The sequence below is a fragment of the Schistocerca nitens genome, chromosome 2, assembly GCF_023898315.1.
Source record: "Schistocerca nitens isolate TAMUIC-IGC-003100 chromosome 2, iqSchNite1.1, whole genome shotgun sequence".
Classification (NCBI taxonomy): domain Eukaryota; kingdom Metazoa; phylum Arthropoda; class Insecta; order Orthoptera; family Acrididae; genus Schistocerca; species Schistocerca nitens.
In genome coordinates this window covers 875,866,139-875,889,014 of record NC_064615.1, presented here as the reverse complement: position 1 = coordinate 875,889,014, position 22,876 = coordinate 875,866,139, and the positions used below count along the sequence as shown (strand labels likewise).

General features: G+C 44.7%; 1 protein-coding gene across 1 annotated transcript in view; it reads right to left on the bottom strand.

The window, feature by feature from the left end:
- Positions 1-17,475, bottom strand: part of LOC126237168 (myosin-VIIa) — a 532,624-nt gene extending 515,149 nt beyond the window's left edge. Inside the window, exon 1 of the mRNA XM_049947025.1 lies at positions 17,316-17,475. The gene's annotated coding sequence lies outside the window, so the exon portion shown is untranslated. The remainder of the gene's footprint in view (positions 1-17,315) is intronic.
- Positions 17,476-22,876: the final 5,401 nt, after the last annotated feature.

Sequence of the window (22,876 nt, the reverse complement as noted above, 5' to 3'; positions counted from 1 at the left end):
CACTTTTACGTCTGAAGAGTACTCCTCGTTGAGAATGACACGCTGTGTTCTCTTTGCTCGAAACTCTTCAATCCAGTCACACAGCTTCCTGATACAGTATTTCGTATGGTATTATTTTAGGAACTTCCGTCAGGCAAATAGCGAACACGCAACCTTCGCTAGGAAGATACAGCTTCAAATTGCTAATTTTATATATATATATATATATATATATATATATATATATATATATATATATATAGTTCCTCGTGCGAAGTTTGGTTTGACGGAGCTCCCCATGCTATTCTGTCGTGTACGAGCCTCTTCATCTTTACACAATCACTTCAGCCCACGACTGTTTTTGCTGTTGATAGCTTTATTGAGTTATCTGTATAGCCGACTCTTGTCCGAGGTCAGAAAATACGATGGCTTGCTGAAAAATAGTGCTTTGAAATTTTATGTGAAAACTCTTGAAGCTTTTTAAATAAAACAAACGTTATCAACATTCTACATCTTTATTTTTCACATCTCCGTATTTTCAGCTCTCTGCCATTAGAGGTCTCAGAGTTGTAGCGTGTAACATAGCGGTGTACGAGGTGGAATCCAAAAGTTTCGGGACTGGTGTTGCCAGTAGTAGATCTTTGTACTGCTAGGTGGCAAGTGCTGCATATCTGATGAGTGTGCGGAGTGGCGTTCAGCTGGGAGGACGTGTTGCGTCTCCACAGTGATTTCCGTAATACTATGCGTTTGGTGTGTGGCAATTTTACGATGGATCCGCGAACAGAACAGCGAGTGTTGAAGTGTGCACGGACCTTCGTCAGACCGCATCTGATGATCCAACCTTCTTGTCACGGATTATCGCCGCCGACGAGAGCTGAATATACGGTTATGACGCAAAGCAACAATCGTCCCAGTGGAAGAGCCAGGGCTCTCCAAGACCCAAAAAAGCGAGACAGGTGAAGAGCAAAGTGAAGAGCATGATCATCGTTTCCTTTGATACCAAAGGAATTGTGCACAAAGAATTCGTTCCACCCAACCAAACAGTGAATTTCGCGCACTACTGTAACGTTTTGCGACGGCTCCGTGAAAACGTGCGGCGACGACGGCCCGAACTTTGGCGTCAGGGGAACTGGCTGCTGCATCACGACAACGGGCCCTGTTACACGTCCTTGCTCACCAGGACCTTTTTCGCAAGAAACAACATGGCAGTTATATACCACCCACTGTACTCGCCAGATTTGGTACCTTGCGACTTCGCGCTATTCCCAAAACCGAAACTCAAGTTGAAAGGCCGTCGGTTCGACACTCTAGAGAGGATTCAAGAAGCATCGCTGGCGGTGATAAAAACCCTCAAAGAACAGGACTTCTAGAAAATGTATGACCAGTGGCAGAAGTGCTGGGATCGGCGTGTATGTGCGGATGGGAACTAAGTCGACGGTGATGGTGACCACTAGTCCAAAGGTAAGGATTTCAACGGATGGCAGCACCAGTCCCAAAAACTTTGGATAGCACCTCCTATAACTTAACTATGTCGTGCAGTAATATAATTTCGAATTCGAGGCGTTCGTCTACACATGAAGCACTCTCTCCTTGAGAATGACAAAGCCAGATCACACATGGGCGCTGTGACATATGCAACAATCCGAAGCCTAGGTTTCACTGTCATTGATCCATAGAGTCCCGACTTGGTCCATCCGATTTTCACGTGTTTCCGGAACATAAAGAACACCTTCGAGGACTTTGCTTTGGCAGTGATAAAGCTGTGAAAGCAGACTTGAAGTTTCGGCTTCGTAACAAACTGTAACATTCTACAGCGACCGTATCAATAAACAAGTCTTTAGCTGTGAAAAATGTGTTCGTCGACAGAGTGACTATGTTGAGAAATAAGCAAGTAGATATGAAGAATAAAGCTGCAGAATGTTAACAACGATTGTTTTGTTAAAAAAGTTTTAAGAGCTTCCACACAAAAAATTCTGAGGCATCTGTTTTCAGCACATTCTCGTACATTCGACCTAAAAATGTAAAGAAATAAAAAAAGACTCACCTTAGCACTGACTGTGTTACTGTGTGGACACAAGAAGGATATAAAACGCGCTTTTCATGTACATTGAGGAAGAAAATAATCCTGCTGAATTGTATAACGCAGTTTTACTGAAATTTCCCTATATTGTCATTTCTACTTAACAGGATTTGCTCTTGGCACCACTTTGTCGAAAACTTTTAGCATCTACTTACTTTTAAGGAACGGTAAAGAGTTTTTGTGTTGGCAGAGCTGGGATGTTACAAACAAAATTCATATTAACTTGCTTCCTGCATTCAAGCATTTGTCTCCCTCTACAATTTGTGCTCTCACCCATTCCCGACCTCCCTTTCTTGTGTTGTCAAGTTAACTATTGATCTCTCAGGATGTGTCTTGTCAACCTATTTCTTATTTTAGTCATACAGTTCTGTAAGGATAGTTATTCCTCAAATCAGTTCAGTACGTCTTCGTTGGTTATCCCATCTGCCCACTAACGTTCAGCTTTCTTCTGAGGCACGACATTTGAAAAGCTTCTATTCTCTTCTTGTGCGTATTGTTTATCGTCCATGTTTCAGTCCGCAATTGGCGGTCAGGTGGCCAGCATCTCTGCCTCTAGACCGTGGAGTCTATGTTTGATTCCCGGTCGAGTTGTAGCAAGACGAGTAAATCGTCTAAGTGGCGTAAAATAGAAAGCCGTCGGGGACAACCACAGAAAGAAATCAGAATTATATTAACACTTTAAGCTGCTGACGGGCGTTGATATACATCAACGGGGACAGATGAAAATTTGTGCCCCGAACGGGACTCTATCCCGGGATCTCCTGCTTACATGGCAGACGCTCTATCCATCTGAGCCACCGAGGACACAGAGGATAGTTCGACTGCAGGGACTATCTCGCGCACGCCTCCGCGAGACCCAGATTCTCACCTTATATGTCCACACACTACATTCGTAGTGTCCCTACCCAACACATCACATGTCCGAAAGAACAGACACCATATCCATATAAGTATATAGTTCTGGCAATACCGGCCATGGCTTCCTTCTTCTGTGCGGATGCACAAATATTGCCTGAACTTTTAGGGGACTTGGTAAGAATGTCTTACAGGAGTAATAAGTGTGTTGGATAGGGACACTACGAATGTAGTGTGTGGACATATAAGGTGAGAATGTGGGTCTCGTGGGAGGCGTGGGCGAGATAGTCCCTGCAGTCGCACTATCCTCTGTGCCCTCGGTGGCTCAGATGGATAGAGCGTCTCCCATGTAAGCAGGAGATCCCGGGTTCGAGTCCCGGTCGGGGCACACATTGTCACCTGTCCGCGTTGATATATATCTACGCCTGTCGGCAGCTGAAGGTATTAATATAATTCTAATTTCGTTCTAGACGGCTGCAGGTCATCAACATAAGTATAACCTCAGAAAGGGTCTCTCGGACAATAACACCATACGTTCATTTCATCGTCCATCTTTCACTTCCGCACAACGCTAAATTCAGCATGATGCCAACCGGCCGCCGTGTCACCATGTGTCAGTATGGTGTCATTGGGATGCAGAATGGAGGTGCACGGAATCAGTACACTAAGCTCCTGCTGCTTGTCGGTCTTTCCAGACCTGGGAGCCGCTACTTCTCACTCAAGTACCTCCTGTGCAGTAACTGTGTGCCGGACCGAGAACTCTGACATTCGCCTTTCATGGGCAACTGCTCTATCGACTGAGCTAGCCAAGCATCCGTCCTCACAGCTTTAGTTCCTCCAGTACCTCTGTCTGGCGCACAGTTTTAATTTGCCAGAAAGTTTCGTATCAGCGCACACTCCGATGCAGAGTGAAAATTTCGTCCTGGAAACATCGCGCAGGCTGTGGCTAAGCCATGTCTCCGCAACATCCTTTCTTGTAGGAGTACCAGTCTGGTAAGTTTCGCAGGCGAGCTTCTGTGAAGTCTAGAAGGTAGGAGACGAGATACTGGCGGAGGTGATACTCTGAGGACGGGTCGTATTTGGGTTGCTCAGTCGGTAGAGCACTTGCCAGAGAAAGACAAAGGCCCAGAGTTCGAGTCTCGGTCCGGCACACAATTTTAATCTTCCAGGGAGCCGCGCGGGATTAGCCGAGCGGTCTGGGGCGCTGCAGTCATGGGCTGTGCGGTTGGTCCCAGCGGAGGTTCGAGTCCTCCCTCGGGCATGGTTGTGTGTGTTTGTCTTTAGGATAATTTAGGTTAAGTAGTGTGTAAGCTTAGGGACTGATGACCTTAGCAGTTCAGTCCCGTAAGATTTCACACACATTTGAACATTTTTTCTTTCAGGGAGTTTGTAATTTTCATTTGTCGCTTCAGTCTGCACATAACATCATATATGCCTGAGAGTTGAAAAGGTCTCGGGAACCATACAGCTTCATTTGATTCAAGCACCTACGCCTGGATTTCAGGCAGGATCCTCCATTTCCTGAACGATACAGTTGGAGAGCCTTTATTTGGAACGAAGAGGGAGGCATACAAGGGTAGTCCGTGCAGTTGTGCAAAGCCACTGTGCCAGTGTGGTGTAGGGGTTAGCGCCTCCCCTTCCCTTATACTGACTAGGAGATCAAGATTCGAATTCTGACCTTGGTACAAATTTTCATTTGTCGCTTCAGTCTATACAGGGTGTTACAAAAAGGTACGGCCGAACTTTCAGGAAACATTCCTCACACACAAATAAAGAAAAGATGTTATGTGGACATGTGTACGGAAACGCTTACTTTCCATGTTAGAGCTCATTTTATTTCTTCTCTTCAAATCACATTAATCATGGAATGGAAACACACAGCAACAGAACGTACCAGCGTGACTTCAAATAATTTGTTACAGGAAATGTTGAAAATGTCCTCCGTTAGCGAGGATACATGCATCCACCCTCCGTCGCATGGAATCCCTGATGCGCTGATGCAGCCCTGGAGAATGGCGTATCGTATCACAGCCGTCCACAATACGAGCACGAAGAGTCTCTACATTTGGTACCGGGGTTGCGTAGACAAGAGCTTTCAAATGCCCCCATAAATGAAAGTCAAGAGGGTTGAGGTCAGGAGAGCGTGGAGGCCATGGAATTGGTCCGCCTCTACCAATCCATCGGTCACCGAATCTGTTGTTGAGAAGCGACTGAAATGTGCAGGAGCTCCATCGTGCATGAACCACTTGTTGTGTCATACTTGTAAAGGCACATGTTCTAGCAGCACAGGTAGAGTATCCCGTATGAAATCATGATAACGTGCTCCATTGAGCGTAGGTGGAAGAACATGGGGCCCAATCAAGATATCACCAACAATGCCTGCCCAAATGTTCACAGAAAATCTGTGTAGATGACGTGATTGCACAATTGCGTGCGGATTCTCGTCAGCCCACACATGTTGATTGTGAAAATTTACAATTTGATCACATTGGAATGAAGCCTCATCCGCTAAAGAGAACTTTTGCACTGAAATGAGGATTGACACATTGTTGGATGAACCATTCGCAGAAGTGTACCCGTGGAGGCCAATCAGCTGCTGATAGTGCCTGCACACGCTGTACATGGTACGGAAACAACTGGTTCTCCCGTAGCACTTTCCATACAGTGACGTGGTCAATGTTACCTTGTACAGCAGCAACTTCTCTGACGCTGACATTAGGGTTATCGTCAACTGCACGAAGAATTGCCTCGTCCATTGCAGATGTCCTCGTCGTTCTAGGTCTTCCCCAGTCGCGAGTCACAGGCTGGAATGTTCCGTGCTCCCTAAGACGTCGATCAATTGCTTCGAACGTCTTTCTGTCGGGACACCTTCGTTCTGGAAATCTGTCTCGATACAAACGTACCGCGCCACGGCTATTGCCCCGTGCTAATCCATACATCAAATGGGCATCTGCCAACTCCGCATTTGTAAACACTGCACTGACTGCAAAACCACGTTCGTGATGAACACTAACCTGTTGTCCGCCCCCGGTAGCTGAATGGTCAGCGTGACGGAATGTCAATCCAAAGGGCCCGGGTTCGATTCCCGGCTGGGTCGGAGATTTTCTCCGCTCAGGGACTGGGTGTTGTGTTGTCCCAATCATCTTCAATTCATCCCCATAGACGCGCAAGTCGCCGAAATGGCGTCAAATCGAAAGACTTGCTCCATGGGTGCGGTCTACCCGACGGGAGGCCCTCGTCACACGACATTTCCATTTACTAACCTGTTGATGCTAGTACTGTAGAGCAATGAGTCGCATGTTAACACAAGCACCGAAGTCAACATTACCTTCCTTCAATTGGGCCAACTGGCGGTGAATCGAGGAAATCCAGTACATACTGACGAAACTAAAATGAGCTCTAACATGGAAATTAATCATTTCCGGACACATGTCCACATAACATCTTTTCTTTATTTGTGTGTGAGGAATGTATCCCGAAAGTTTGGCCGTACGTTTTTGTAACACCCTGTATATATACAGCATAGATGTTTTAAGACTTTAACCATGGTTTCATTTCATTAAGATCACTGCTCGCCGTGAGACTGAAAGGTGCCTAGTGGCGTTGTGGGCATGTGGCGCGGTAAGGAAAGAACGTAATTGAGACGAAATGAGGGGAGGGGGGGCATCTTTCTAGCGACAGTACGGACCGCAAATGGGGAAACTCCAAGGCAAAAAGCGACTCTGACAAACGGCAGATTCTTATAGCCCAGGAACGAGCATCTCGGAAACAACGAATCTGGTCGGTTGTTTACGTGCTACTGTCGTATCTACGGAAAGTGCATGAAGGAGTTGTCACAGAACGCGGAGATCGTTGGCTTGCTCGCAATGTAAATTAGGACAGCGGCGATCTGTGACAGATCAGAAGACAGAGTACAGTGTTGGTGCAGGCACAAGTGTTTCTGAACTCATCGTTCACAGCACATTGTTGAACATGGCACTCGCAGCAGACGAGCTCTACGTGTTCCCAAGTTGACAAAACGACATCGTCAATTACGATTGAAGTGAGTGCGGGATCTTCGAGCCTGGACTTCGGATCAAACGAAACTCGTCACTTGGTCGGATGGATCACGTTTCTTGGTACACCAGGTCGATGGTCGTTCCCGAATACGCATCCTCGAAATGTACACCGCGCCACGGTCCCGGGTCGACTGCGGCGGCACTGTGCTACAGGTGATGTTACCTCGGCTTCCACGGGACCTGCAACAGCACGGTGACATCTGTGGACTACGTGAACATTATTGCCGACCACCTGCTTCCTTCACACTTGATATCTTCTTCGATCGTGATGGCATCTTCCAGCAGGATAACTGTCTGTGCGGCCGCTGTGGCCGAGCGGTTCTAGGCGCTTCAGTCCGGAGCCGCGCTGCTGCTACGGTCGCAGGTTCGAATCCTGCCTCGGGCATGGATGTGTGTGATGTTTGATTAGTTAGGTTTAAGTAGTTCTAAGTTCTAAGGGACGACCTCAGATGGTAAGTCCCATAGTGCTTAGAGCCATCTGAACCATTTTGAACTGTGTGTCAAAATGTGCGTGCAGTCGTTTCAGAAGCAGGATAGTAAAGTAACTTTTGATGTCTTGGCCACAAGGTTCTCCAGATCACGACACGGCGTAACACATCTCTGCGCCGACAAACCACCGAATTTACGGGAATTGCGTGACCTGCTTGTAGGCCTAAGCAGCTTGTGTAAACTTCCTTCTACACTCCTGGAAATTGAAATAAGAACACCGTGAATTCATTGTCCCAGGAAGGGGAAACTTTATTGACACATTCCTGGGGTCAGATACATCACATGATCACACTGACAGAACCACAGGCACATAGACACAGGCAACAGAGCATGCACAATGTCGGCACTAGTACAGTGTATATCCACCTTTCGCAGCAATGCAGGCTGCTATTCTCCCATGGAGACGATCGTAGAGATGCTGGATGTAGTCCAGTGGAACGGCTTGCCATGTCATTTCCACCTGGCGCCTCAGTTGGACCAGCGTTCGTGCTGGACGTGCAGACCGCGTGAGACGACGCTTCATGCAGTCCCAAACATGCTCAATGGGGGACAGATCCGGAGATCTTGCTGGCCAGGGTAGTTGACTTACACCTTCTAGAGCACGTTGGGTGGCACGAGATACATGCGAACGTGCATTGTCCTGTTGGAACAGCAAGTTCCCTTGCCGGTCTAGGAATGGTAGAACGATGGGTTCGATGACGGTTTGGATGTACCGTGCACTATTCAGTGTCCCCTCGACGATCACCAGTGGTGTACGGCCAGTGTAGGAGATCGCTCCCCACACCATGATGCCGGGTGTTGGCCCTGTGTGCCTCGGTCGTATGCAGTCCTGATTGTGGCGCTCACCTGCACGGCGCCAAACACGCATACGACCATCATTGGCACCAAGGCAGAAGCGACTCTCATCGCTGCAGACGACACGTCTCCATTCGTCCCTCCATTTACGCCTGTCGCGACACCACTGGAGGCGGGCTGCACGATGTTGGGGCGTGAGCGGAAGACGGCCTAACGGTGTGCGGGACCGTAGCCCAGCTTCATGGAGACGGTTGCGAATGGTCCTCGCCGATACCCCAGGAGCAACAGTGTCCCTAATTTGCTGGGAAGTGGCAGTGCGGTCCCCTACGGCACTGCGTAGGATCCTACGGTCTTGGCGTGCATCCGTGCGTCGCTGCGGTCCGGTCCCAGGTCGACGGGCACGTGTACCTTCCGCCTACCACTGGCGACAACATCGATGTACTGTGGAGACCTCACGCCCCACGTGTTGAGCAATTCGGCGGTACGTCCACCCGGCCTCCCGCATGCCCACTATACGCCCTCGCTCAAAGTCCGTCAACTGCACATACGGTTCACGTCCACGCTGTCGCGGCATGCTACCAGTGTTAAAGACTGCGATGGAGCTCCGTATGCCACGGCAAACTGGCTGACACTGACGGCGGCGGTGCACAAATGCTGCGCAGCTAGCGCCATTCGACGGCCAACACCGCGGTTCCTGGTGTGTCCGCTGTGCCGTGCGTGTGATCATTGCTTGTACAGCCCTCTCGCAGTGTCCGGAGGAAGTATGGTGGGTCTGACACACCGGTGTCAATGTGTTCTTTTTTCCATTTCCAGGAGTGTATATTCTACCAAGGTCTTGTCAACCCATGCCACACAGAACCGTTGCTATCCTGTGTTTCCAAAGGTGAATTAACAATGTTTTAGCACATAAGTACAGGTATGTTGTCATATATGTTATATTTTTGGTCATCGTCATCATATACTTTATTTCCATATCACAATTACTTGATGTTCCTCATTTTTGGGGCTCCGTTCCTCAATCGGTGAAAACGAAACACTCGTGGGATCACTTTATTGTCTGTGTCTGTGTCTGTCTGTCTGTCTGTCTGTCCAACTGTTAAGAGCGCTTTTGCTCAGGACCTGATAGAGGTATCAAAATGAAATTCCGGTACTACGTTCTACGGCACCCTGGCGGTGTGAAAAATTGTAAGCTTCTAAGTTAGTGCAATCAACAAATACTGCCTTTTATGTCACAGATTTCGATACTAGCAGACTCACATATCAGAAGCTACAGGGTACTCCCCATTGACCTAGAATCATTAAATTTGATAAAAACCAAGAATTCACAGTAAAAGTAAAGAAAAAGAGCGGAAAATGGTAATCTGTAATTATATCACATGAAAAATTTTATTTTGCCATTTGTTGTTCCTCTGTCCGTCTATCCACCTGTTAAGACCCCTTTTTTCTCAGAAACGGGTAGACGTATCAAACGAAATTTATACAAGGTACTACGCGGTCTACGGTCTCTTGGCGGTGTAAAAAATTTAAGCTCTAAGTCAATGAAATCAAAAGATAAGGCCATGTATGTACATGTTTTGATACTTGCAAGCCCATTATACCTATACACGTCGGACCAGGTTTTCTAGTGGTAATGGCTAGAAACAGAAAGCGTGCGATCGAATCTAGATGGGACCACAGATTTTTTTTCAGTCTTAGTTTTAACCTAGCCTTCACCTCTCAACGGTGTATGGAGTCACCAGAAACAACATGTGGTTCGTATTCCGCGTCAAACTTAGGTCCCTTAGCTCCTTATGGATAATTGGCGTAGGTTAGAGACTCGCCTAAGTGGCGTCCAGTAGAAAGCCTGCCGCCAGGTCACTGTGTCGTTACACAGAATTGTGTACCAAACTTTATAGATAAATATAAAGTTATATTTGACTGTCATTCGATACTAGTCAAAGCAATAAACAGTTATTGTATACTGCGACATTACTAAATATATACTGTCATTCATGTGGATATAATTGCATCCAATTTAAGCACTCCTTATTAAAGAGTTCCTCTAAATTAAACTAATATTTTATATGTAAAGACGTCATAACTCATGACAGTGAACTTTCCATCCCACATTAGATTGTAACAAAAGATTTGAAGTTGGCAGCTGGTCTGAAACCGATCATATGCAAATAAAACGATCTGGAGACTGAATTTGGGCTTTTTTTAAATTCTTATAAGTAACAATCGCGGTGGCCACGGAAACTCTTCCAGAAGTGAAACTATTGAACTGTCATCTAGGTGGCTATGACGTATATAATAATAATAATCTATATACATAATTAAGTTTGTACCAAGCCTTCGGTGCGCGAATCCTATTCGTACTTGTCCGCTTTTTTCCGTGTTTGTCTTAGATAACACTCGACGTTAACGTTCATTGTGAATTACACTCTCTTGTCTTTACAAACCATGCACAGTAACGGAAAAAAAAATTTCCCGTCTTAAATCGACCAACTAGCACGTGACTATAATCGGAATAGTCTCCTTTCTCTTTGTACTCTCACCCGGAAGTAATCCAAACGCAGTACAACACGGATGTGACCTTGATTTCCTTGCGTTAATGGCCCGCATTGTGAGCGTTGGAGAACTCAAAAGAATATTATCCAGTAGTCACCAGTAATAGCACAATATACTTTGAAAAGCTCCTCGTGAAACGCTCGTCATAGCATGAAGAGTAAATACAATTTCACCGTCCCGTTTCCTAGTGATGAAGCTTTCTGTTTTCTTACTACGCACACAGGAATGCTAAAGACGTATGACTTTGTTTACTGCGCGACTTGGAGGGTTATGTTCCGCAGTCCTGGGTTCAATTTTTCTACCTTCACGCACATGTGGAATACCTTTTTCTTATTTTGTCCAGTGCTACGTCTTAAGTAGAACAGTATACTGAAGTTGACTATGATAAATTCTTGCAGAGTTTAGTGTGGACTCCTTTCGAACAGCATCACAGGAACCGCAGGGTTATAAGGTCCCTTTCCGATGGGCGGATCGCAGTCAACAATGTCACAAGCCCTCACCCCAAGAGACACAGTGAGAAAGTTCAAAGTTTAACCCACGCCACTGGCACATTTTGACTAATAATCAGGTACTGCAGCAAAAACGTCATCTGTGCTTTCTGGATGATAAAATGCCGGGTCACTAGCATGTTTTGGCAACAAGGCTACGGACTACGGAAGCATATTTTTATACCTTATGTTTTAAAAAAAAATTACCAACTAAAAGGTTGCTTTGAAAATGGCTGAGTCTTTTGACTCATTACTTGTTTTAGAAAAACGCACAAGTATCTTTTCGCAACTTTTGAAGATGTCAGAGAAGTAAAATCCCCATTTACAATAATATGGTTGGCTCGACAGGCATGTTGCACATATAAATACAGTTATATACTTTCCTTGGTATGACAGACTTGCAAAAACTGAGACTAGAGATTTTGAAATCGGAGAATGAAGATAACAATAAAGTTAACAAACTCAAAATTTGTTCCCAACGCTTGTAGACAAGGAACAAGAGAGATGCAAAATACATTGGGAAATCAGCCTTAAATTTCGTTTTGCTTCGCATCACGCTTACTCATACGTATCATTTATGACCCTGTAACGCACTGTAAGAGATTTAAAACATAAAACTTCAATTGTTGTACTGATTTTTTGCACGACGCATCATAATTATAGCCTTTTAGTTAACTGTCATATCTTGCGTTACAGAGGGCTTGGAATGAACACAAAACAAAAGCTCTGGATTACAAAACCATCGTAAACGACAACCATCGTAAACGACAACCAGGTTCAACTGACAGTGAAAGACGAAAGTAGTTAGCAACATAAACAAATACAAGCGGAGCAAATAATTGACTTTTTCTCGATGATGAAATATTGCACGAAGCAGTGACGAAAAAATATTTTAAAATATGATATAGTGACAACATTTTAACTTGACTTGGTAGCTTAACCCTGAGTGCTAGGATTCGGCCTTTTTGGATGAACAACAGATTTGGAACTTTGTTGGATCATGACGCAACTAACTCCAACTCCTCCTCTTCAGAGGCAGATGAGTATCGGGTTGCACATTAAACTCCAGGTCACTCAACCAGCCGGCTGGATTGGTTCACACGCCAGAGGACGGCAGTGTCACAATCTCCAACCAAGACGAGGTCACATAAAACAATGCGACGCTTACCTCACCTTTTGTATGAATGAAACTTCATTATGCTAACTGTAACATTGTCATTACCAGTTAACAGTCATATTGAAAATATTCGATTTTCTTTAGTCACAGTCTTTGATTACTTTTCTTAAAAGTCCACGTATTTAATTTCCATCCGCAATGGACATCATAGGAGCCGTGTAACAACTCGCAGAATTCACAAAGAAAGCTGCTCCGTCTTCAGCCATTGCTTGCTGAGCTCCAGGGCGATCTACTGAAGCTGTCATTGCAATCTGAGAACATTTTCTTCGTAGCTAGTCCAGTATGAGATTTTCCCCGAAATTTCATTCAGCACACATGCCTACACGATGAATGAAGACATTAGTTGCACACTAAATATACACTATACGATCAAAAGTATCCAGACATTGCTTTTATGACGACTTGAATTTTGTCGGGGACACTTTCAGTCTTTCACTGAGGTGTATGAAATCTGTGGAGGAATGGTAGCCTATTCTTCCTGAGAAGTCGAAAACAGAGAAGGTTCTGATGCTGAACACTGGGACCTGGAGCAAAGTTGACGGTTTAAACCATTCCAAAGACGTTACATTGGTTTCAGGTCGGGAGTCTAAGCAGGCCAGTCCATTTCGGAACGTTATTCACCACAAAACCATTGCCTGACGTACGCTGTTAAACAATGAAGAGCCAAAGAAACTGGTACACGTGCCTAATATCGTGTAGGGCCCCCGCGAGCAAGAAGAAGCGCCGCAACACGACGTGGCATAGGCTCGAATAACGTCTGAAATAGTGCTGGAGGGAACTGACACCATGACTCCTGCAAGGCTGTCCATAAATCCGTAAGAGTACGAGGGGGGGGGGGGGTGGAGTTCTGAACAGCATGTTCCATGGAATCCCAGATATGCTCAATAATGTTCGTGTCTGGGGGAGTTTGGTGGCCAGCGGAAGTGTTTAATGTCAGAAGAGTGTTTCTGGAGCAGCTCTGTAGCAATTCTGGACGTATTGGGTGTCGTATTGTCCTGATGGAGTTGTCCAAGTCCGTAGGAATGCACAATGGACATGAATGGATGCAGGTGATCAGCCAGGATGCATACGTACGTGTCACCTGTCAGAGTCGTATTTAGACGTATTAGGGGTGCCATATCACTCCAACTGCAGACACCCCACACCATTACAGAGCTTCTACCAGCTTGAACAGTCCCCTGCTGACATACACGGTCCACATATTTATGACGTCACCATACCCTTACACGTCCATCCGCGAGATATAATTTGAAACGAGACTCGTCCGACCAGACAACATGTTTTCAGCCATCAGTCCACTATCGGTGTTGACGGGCCCAGGCGAACCGTAAAGCTATGTGGTGCAGTCATCAAGGGTACGAGTTGACCTTCGGCTCCGAAAGCCCACATCGATAATGTTGCATTGAATGGTTTTGCGCGCTGACACTTGTTGATAGTCCAGCATTGAAATCTGCAGCAACTTGCGGAAGGATTGCACTTCTATCGCGCTGAACGACTCTCTTCAGTCGTCGTTGGACCAGTTCTTGCAGGATCTCTTTCCGGCCGCAGCGATGTCGGATATTTCATGTTTTACCGGATTCCTGGTATTCACGGTACACTCGTGAAATGTTCGTATGGGAAAATGCCCACTCCATCGCTACCTCGGAGATGCTGTGTCCCATCGCTGGTGCGCCGACAGCAGCTTCAAATTCACTTAAATCTTGATAAGCTGCCATTATAGCAGCAGAAACCGATCTAATAACTGGTTCAAATGGCTCTGAGCAGTATGGGACTTAAATTCTGAGGTCATCAGCCCCCTAGAACTTAGTAACTACTTAAACCTAACTAACCTAAGGACATCACACACATCCATGCCCGAGGTAGGATTCGAACCTGCGACCGTAGTGGTAGTGCGGTTCCAGACTGTAGCGCCTACAACCGCTCGGCCACCTCGGCCGGCCGATCTAACAACTGCGCCAGACACTTGTTGTCTTATATAAAATAGGCGTTGCCGACAGCAACGCTATATTCTGCCTGTTAACATATCTCTGTAGTTGTATACGCTTGCCTGCACCAGTTTCTTTGGCGCTTCAGTGTATAACAGAATGTCTTACAGTGCGTTACAGGGTCATAAATGATACGTATGAGTAAGCGTGATGCGAATCAAAACGAAATTTAAGGCTGATTTCCCAATGTATTTTGCATCTCTCTTGTTCCTTGTCTACAAGCGTTGGGAACAAATTTTGAGTTTGTTAACTTTATTGTTATCTTCATTCTCCGATTCCAAAATCTCTAGTCTCAGTGTATAACAGAATGTCTTGTCCCGCTGATTCAATCGTCGTCTTCGAACCTTTCCTCTACCGTACGCAGTACACAATGCTTTAGAATGGGGAGCTGCTCGACAATTGTACTCCATTGCTTTTAACTTCCTCCGCTCAGCTAGATTGTTGGCAACACTTTGGTACTCAAGAGTGTTTACTTCCGCCGATTTCATGTGATATTTTACAGCCACCCTCCGTAATGCTTTACCGTCTCTGTCTGCCAGTGTATGAGTTCTGTCTGGTCCTGTTTTAGCTGTAGTTGTTTCCTCGTGTTTCCTCTTCATAATCACATCACCAACACTCAACTTGGGCAACTTTAGAAGCTGAGCTCTTGACCGACACATTCAACTGTTGCTGCTTGTTTATTGACAACACAATACTCCCCGCCTCCTTTTATACTGACGAGTCCGCTTCTCGTGAGACCTGACGGTCAATTCCGCATTATTTAGGGGTGTCTGGATGACTTTGATCTGATAGTGTAGGTCTCTCAACGAGCTGACTGCATTTGTACTGGAGCCAAAATGTAGCTACGTCACAGTCTTCAATAAGCAACGCCTAATAAAACAATGCCGCGCTTACTTAAAATTTTGCATTGATGAAAACTTCACTATACGTACTGCATCATTGCCACTAACAGTCGTCCAGGACATATTCAAACTATTTTATTCACAGTCTTTGATCGCAGTTTTAAAAAGTCAAGATATTTAATGTCCTTTAGCGACGAACATCTTTGGATCTGTGTAACAACATGTACAAATCATAAACAAGCAAAACCATCTTCAGGAATTCAGAACTCCATGTCGATCTAGTGAAGCTGTCGTTGCAATTTGAGAAAGTCTGTTTCATAGCTAGTCCAGTATGGGATTTCTCATAACACATCCTTACACAAACGATGTACGAAAACGTTAGTTGTAATTTAAGTATACTTACAGCTGTTACCCATTACTCGTTTATTATTCCAATCAAATTGTAAAATCTCTCTCTTACTCAGCTGCTGAGACGGCAAGCAATGGATTAAGTACGCAGAGGTTCGGAATGCGATCTTTGGCCTGTCTAGAAGGTAAGGGAGGTTGTCTCCTCCAACACGGCTAGGTCTAGTAAAACACAGTGTGTTTCTTGGAACGTACTCATAGAATGCCTTTGCTCCCGTCACAGACAATATACATCATGAATATGTAGTGAAAATCGAAAATTTGAGTGAGGCGCGGAGGCATTTTGGTTGCCTAATGGAATTCCGAATCCGGGTCAGGCACAAACTGTCATTTGGCACTGTAGTTTAAGCGTATCTGAATAGTCTGCAATGATATTTCCGGCCACTGCATCATCACTGATCTCATCCCTGCCGATCAATTCAGCTTCAGCACATTTAATTAAATTAAAAAATGTATCATTAAAAATTACTACTTTGTTGGTTTCTCCGGCTATGACTGGAATGGGTGGTAGTTTACGCATGCCGTAATTGTGTTTACTGACCACAATATCACTTACCACTCTGATGCAAGAGGTAATACGCCCTGGAAAATGCTGAGGGCAGCAAAATCACCAGCGACAATCCACAGTCGAAAATTAATTGTAGCGACATGCTTCATACCTCTACAAAACCAGAATTTCCACATCCCACAGAACTCGTCTGCTTTTGACGTAACACACGGTTTCAAAGAAGAAATGATGTCGCTTGTAAGCCGCAGACAGAAACGCTGCAATTATGGTGGGAGGGAACAGGAGCATTGTGAAACAACCACGAGACGAGAGGCGACGCAGGAATAACAGGTGGCCAAAGAGGCGAGCAACTGGCAGCTCGCGTTTGGAGGGGCCGTTGGAGGTCACGGTCAGGGACAACCATGCAGGCGCTCACCTCACATAAATTATTCATAGGCGTGTCCCAATCAACGGTCATCCACACCGCCGTGAAATAAATTTGAACCGTTCGACTGCAAGAGAACGAAAAATAAATTAAGATCGCCAAGCAAGCGGATAGAAAACAACTTTTGAAAGATGGATACATAAAAAGACATATTATTCTGTTCAGTTCCCAGCCTGTACACTGCCGCTGTTCCGGTTTTACTTTGTACTAGGAATGATTCTAGCCGAAGTGCCAGGAATTGTCTTACGGCAGTTGCTGCTGGGATGGGATAGATTTTGTACAGAAAAAAAAGTGTGAACAGGGAAGATACAAAGCGTCAAAAAGATTCAGCTATACTGCTGAACTTATGACGAAATGAGTGTCTATTGTAGATGTCTGAGTGAAATGGCGATGAGAAACACTGCTGTTTCCTAGTCAAATGCGAAAATCACAACGCCAGTCAAAGGAACAGGCACACAACCTAACAGGTTCGGTCATGAGTCTTACGGATTCATAAATAGTAGAAGCACTAGGCAGATTTATACTGTCACTGTGACACTGACGTCCTCAGAAACCGGTCCAGACAGTTATTACTCCGACCCCTGAGCTGCGGCAGTTTCTACTGGTAGTAAGCAGCGGCGCGATGGACTTTGCGAGCACTTGTCGAGTCGGCTGATCTTATTGGTGCAGCGCTTACTTACGATTGGTGTGCGCAGACGTTGCTATTATCAGGAGTCAATATCCATAAGCAGAAGATAAGCAGCGGTGGTGACGTGTCAGGCTACGGAACTGTGCTGACGGGCGCGACGCGGGCGGCGGTGCACACTGAGCCACTGTTATCTCCTCGGCACCTGCAGCCTACAACCCGCTACCTGCGAGCCGTGTCAACGTACAGCTGGCGGCAGGAACCACGTTGCCCGCGCCGGCTGGCCCCGTCGTTGCTGGTAGCTTGCCTCTGCGCGAGGTTCGGCTCTCGGAGCGGCGCTCCTGACATCTACCGGTAAGGTGAGAGAAACGCTGTCACAGGTGCGCCGAGCGGCCGCGAGGTGGCCGCGCACCTGACAGGTAGAGAGCGGAACCGGAATGACGTTGTTGTTGGAAATTGGTTCTGTGTGTCGAGCTCGCGTCAGCCTTAAATCACTCTTCGAAAGGACATGAGTTTGCCATGATCTCGTTTAATTTCGAAGGAAAATTGTATTTGTTGGTCTGTTGCTGATAAAGTGCTTCGCCGTTATTTCATTGACTTATATTTCATTTTATCGCGACTTGTTTCGGGGTCGCAGCCCGTAACTAGCCGCGAAAAGTGAAGTATAAGTAAATATAATAAAAACGAAGTCTAGACGTGGAACTTCTGTTTTGTGAATAAAACAGTTTAGATCGCTACATAAATTTCTTTACTTACTACGCCGTTTCGGCTGCTGCCATCATCAGATATCTGCAGTTAAGGTTACAGGAACGTATAGAGCGACAGGCGTTTTTTATACATCAAGCTACTTCTGTTTCCAAAGCACATGCCGTTTTGGTTAGTGAACAAAAATTCATAGACCATTTGCCTGGGTTGTGTTTTGTTCACAAATACTCGCACTCGATTAGGTCGTCAGCCCATAACTATTACAAATTACATCACAAACGAAATATTTCTGACAGCAACTAGTACTTATCCGTTGATCTGTGAAGCTCCCAAGTAGCTGTGTTTGCAGAAATAGTCACAGAAACGCGTTAGGCTTTTTTTTTCAAATCACGAACTCTCTTCAAATTCCTGTTGTAGTATTAGTAATTTTCGCCTCACAAACATTAATATACGCTCAATAGTAAACACCTGATGGCCTAAAGTTATCTAACAATTATAAAGTACACGAAATGAACCATCGCATAGCAGCGACAGAATCTATTATTCTTTATCTGTGCCGTTCTTGCGCGGTGCCTGTAAATCTCTATGTACATGTATCGATTAATGATATAAAAAAGAATTCTGTTGTTCCAAGACAAATGAGGCATTGGGCGCCTCACCTTTTACTGTTTGTATTCTATGAAAGGCGGACGCAGACTTGCTGCGTTCCGCATCGGTATTTTATATTTTATGTGAAAATACTGAGTGTATATGCTGTTATTTTTCCAATCAGAAAACATGTAGTTTCTTGCAATTGATTACTAACAGACAGCATCAAGAGGACATTTTGACTGTTATGTATAAAGTATTTAACCACAATGGTCATCTATTATAATTTAATGTGAAAAGGTATGTAGCATTAAAAAAACGGGTGTTAAAGATAAGTGTGCTTATTTTAGTAAATTAACCTTTATGATTTCCATCTCCTTATTTACTTGAATGATAATTATTTTGTGTTACTTCATCAACAGAAAATACGATCACGCTGATGGGCCGAACGCAGCATGAGGCAAAAGGAACATTATCGTTTTCCTATTATTTCTGAACCAACTCTTTTTTTAATTGTGTAGTGTTGCATTTCTTTTAAAGTCTATAAATCTTCTGATCCATTAGTGTTGTTCTGGGTATGACTACATCGAGACTATAAAAATGCACAGAAATGATAATGTTTCTTCCAAACGATCTCAAATATATCAATATGCTGGTCTTATTCAGGTATTTAATGCTCAACGTATGTTATTATAATAGTGTAATCAATCCCTGATTCTGTTGCCAAGTGGCCCACCAAAATATTCACTTTTTCGACATTTAAAAAAAAATATATGTATAAAATAACAATTCTTTTTCTTTTCGCCCCCCAAGAGCAACTGTGCAAACATGTTTTAGCGTATCAATTTCTGAAAATGCTACCGATTGAACAGTAATAACTACTTAAATTAAACCTGAATATTTTTTGTCAGTACTATTGTGATATTTGCTTTTATCTAAGTCACTAGCATGTTTAATTTCTAGAACGTTCCTGCATTTGGCTGGGTCATCTGCAACAATCAATTATCACTGATGTTATTCAAATACGTATTACTTTTAGTCACATAACTGCATAGACATGCAGAAGAAATGTCTGGGAAAGGAAACAAGATGAATTTATGTTTTGCCAAAGCAGGGAGTCCGTTTTTCAGAGTTTGTCTATTGCCTAGGTCTGAGTCTTTCATATTAGGTGGCGCATGCTTCAAAAAATTCAGGTGCCATTGATTCGCAAATTAATTTTTCCAGTGTTTTGCTGATGACCTTTGTGGTTTATATTACATCCTGCAGTACACCTGTTGTTATTTCTCTGCTGCCTATTTAAATTTGATGAATCTGCCCATTTTGTGGTCTGTTTTGATTTACAGATCCACACTGTGGCGCTGCGCCATTACCACGACACTCGGCATTTAGGCCGAGATTGTTGGCATGACTGCTGAAATGCACAGACTGTGTGTCTCGTTACCCTTAGGAACTTCCATATCAGGTACATAGAATCTAATATTGGTAGGACGCATCCTAGATTGGTTTCCAGGACGTTAACTAATTCGTCATAAATACTGAGTGGTAGTTTTGCTTTCAATATCATAGCACGTCCCTACACGTCCCAATATCACATTGTCTTTGTGAATCATTCAAACAACATTTTCGCAAACTACCTTGCTTGCTGTTATATTGTTCAGGATTAAATACTTCCTTTTGTAATTATTCTTGGACGCAAAGTAACCACTATTTTTTCAAGAATGCCTGTTCAAATTGTTTGGACATGGTGCAGATTTCCACAGTTTCCATTGTCCAAAGGGCAGCTTTGCCCTGAATGTAGGCTGTGGTGAACTGAATTTTCTGATTATCTGCCCATGTGTCTGCAAAACGCCTTTAAACACTTTAATCAAGACGCTGAATTCGCTGCGTTACATTACCAACACTTTGGAACAGTTTGTGAAAGCATTAACGGAGGAGGAAAACACCTACAGTTACTTCCAACAGGTTGGAGCAACTACCCATACAGCTGGCCGAACCTTGGAGCACATTTACACAATCTTCACGTCTGATAGAGTTATTAGCAGAGGTCAGTCTACTCCTTCTGTCAGTGTGCGATTATTTTGTGTGGGAGCCCTCAAGTATAAGGTGTATCGCAACAACCGTCATAGTCTTCAAAAATTGCAGAAGAACATTTCGGATGAGATTACAGCAATTGAAGTTGTCTAGCTTTGATCAGCAAGTTGCTGACCAGAACCCAAAAGTGCCAAGGGGTGAATGGCGGTCACTTTCAACATCTGCTATGGTAAGGTACTGTATTTCCGGTCCTCTGTTGTGTTTCGCCGGCCATTGTGGCCGAGCGGTTCTAGGCGCTTCAGTTCGGAACCGCGCTGCTGCTACGCTCGCAGGTTCGAATCCTCTCTCGGGTATGGATGTGTGTGATGTCCTTAGGATAGTTAGGTTTAAGTAGTTGTAAGTCTAGGGGACTGATGACCTCAGATGTTAAGTCCCATAGTGCTTAGAGCCATTTGAACCATTTCTTGTATTTCTTTGTACCCTGGAACTCGGTTCTCTGTGGCCAATTTCATTTGCCCCACCCTGCAGAAGCGAATGGATACTGAAACTAAGCTGATATAGCGAATGATTTCTCTTTCGTGCGAGAACAAATTCCGAGAGTGTTGCGCATTACGTAAATTAAACGTACTGGATTCGTGTGGTATTATGCCTGAAATGTTAACAACTCTTTCTTTCACTTGCAAACAATGAACTCGGTTCCACTTTCCCACAATGTCTAGTCGACAGATTAACGGACATGACCTGCCTCAGGTGTCACTGGATGAAAGGGTACTTCATCAGCATACCATTCTCCGGGTCGTAATGCTGATTCTAATTCTAAGCGTCTCATTCTCCATCAGACATCTCCTACATGATGGAATGCTCTTTAGGTAACTGTCTACATCTACAGCCATACTCCGCAAGCCACCATACAGTGTGTGGCGAAGGGTACCTTGAGTGCCTCTGTCGGTTCTCCCTTCTATTCCAGTCTCGTATTGTTCGAGGAAAGAAAGATTGTTGGTATGCCTCTGTGTGGGCTCTAATCTCTCTGTTTTTATCCTCATAGTCTCTTCGCGAGATATACGTAGGAGGGAACAATATACTGCTTGACTCCTTGGTGAACGCATGTTCTCGAAACTTCAACAAACGCCCGTCCCGAGCTACTGAGCGTCTCTCTGGCAGGGTCTTCCACTGGAGTTTATCTATCATCTCCGTAACGCGATTACTAAATGAACCTGTAACGAAGCGCGCTGCTCTCCGTTGGATCTTCTCTATCTCTTCTATCAACCCTATCTGGTACGGGATCCAACACTGCTGAGCAGTATTCAAGCAGTGGGCGAACAAGCGTACTGTAATCTACTTCTTTTGTTTTCAGATTGCATTTCCTTCGGATTCTTCCAATGAATCTCAGTCTGGCATCTGCTTTACCGACGATTAATTTTATATGGTCATTCCATTTTAAATCACTCTTAATGCTACTCCCAGATAATTTATGGCATTAACTGCTTCCAGTTGCTGACCAGCTATATTGTAGCTAAATGATAAAGGATCTTTCTTTCTATGTATTCGCAGCACATTACACTTGTCTACATTAAGATTCAATTGCCATTCCCTGCACCATGCGTCAATTCGTTGCAGATCCTCCTGCATTTCAGTACAATTTTCCATTGTTAAAACCTCTCGATATACTACAGCATCATCCGCAAAAAGCCTTAGTGAACTTCCGATGTCATCCACAAGGTCATTTATGTATATTGTGAATAGCAACGGTCCTACGACACTCCCCTGTGGTACACCTGAAATCACTCTTACTTCGGAAGACTTCTCTCCATTGAGAATGACATGCTGCGTTCTGTTATCTAGGAACTCTTCAATCCAATCACACAATTGGTCTGATAGTCCATATGCTGTTACTTTGTTCATTAAACGACTGTGGGCAACTGTATCAAACCCCTTGAGGAAGTCAAGAAATACGGAATCTACCTGGGTCCGCAGTTCGTGGTCGTGTGGTAGCGTTCTCGCGTCACGCGCCCGGGTTCGACTCCCGCTGGGGTCAGGGATTTTCTCTGCCTCGTGATGACTGGGTGTTGTGTGATGTCCTTAGGTTAGGTAGGTTTAAGTAGTTCTAAGTTCTAGGGGACTGATGACCATAGATGTTAAGTCCCATAGTGCTCAGAGCCATTTGAGCCATTTTTTGAATCTACCTGGGAACCCGTGTCTATTGCCCTCTGAGTCTAGTGGACGAAACTGTTTGTTTAAAACGCAAATAAAAAAGCATAGTTTCAAGTTTTTATGTACGACACGCTTCGGAGG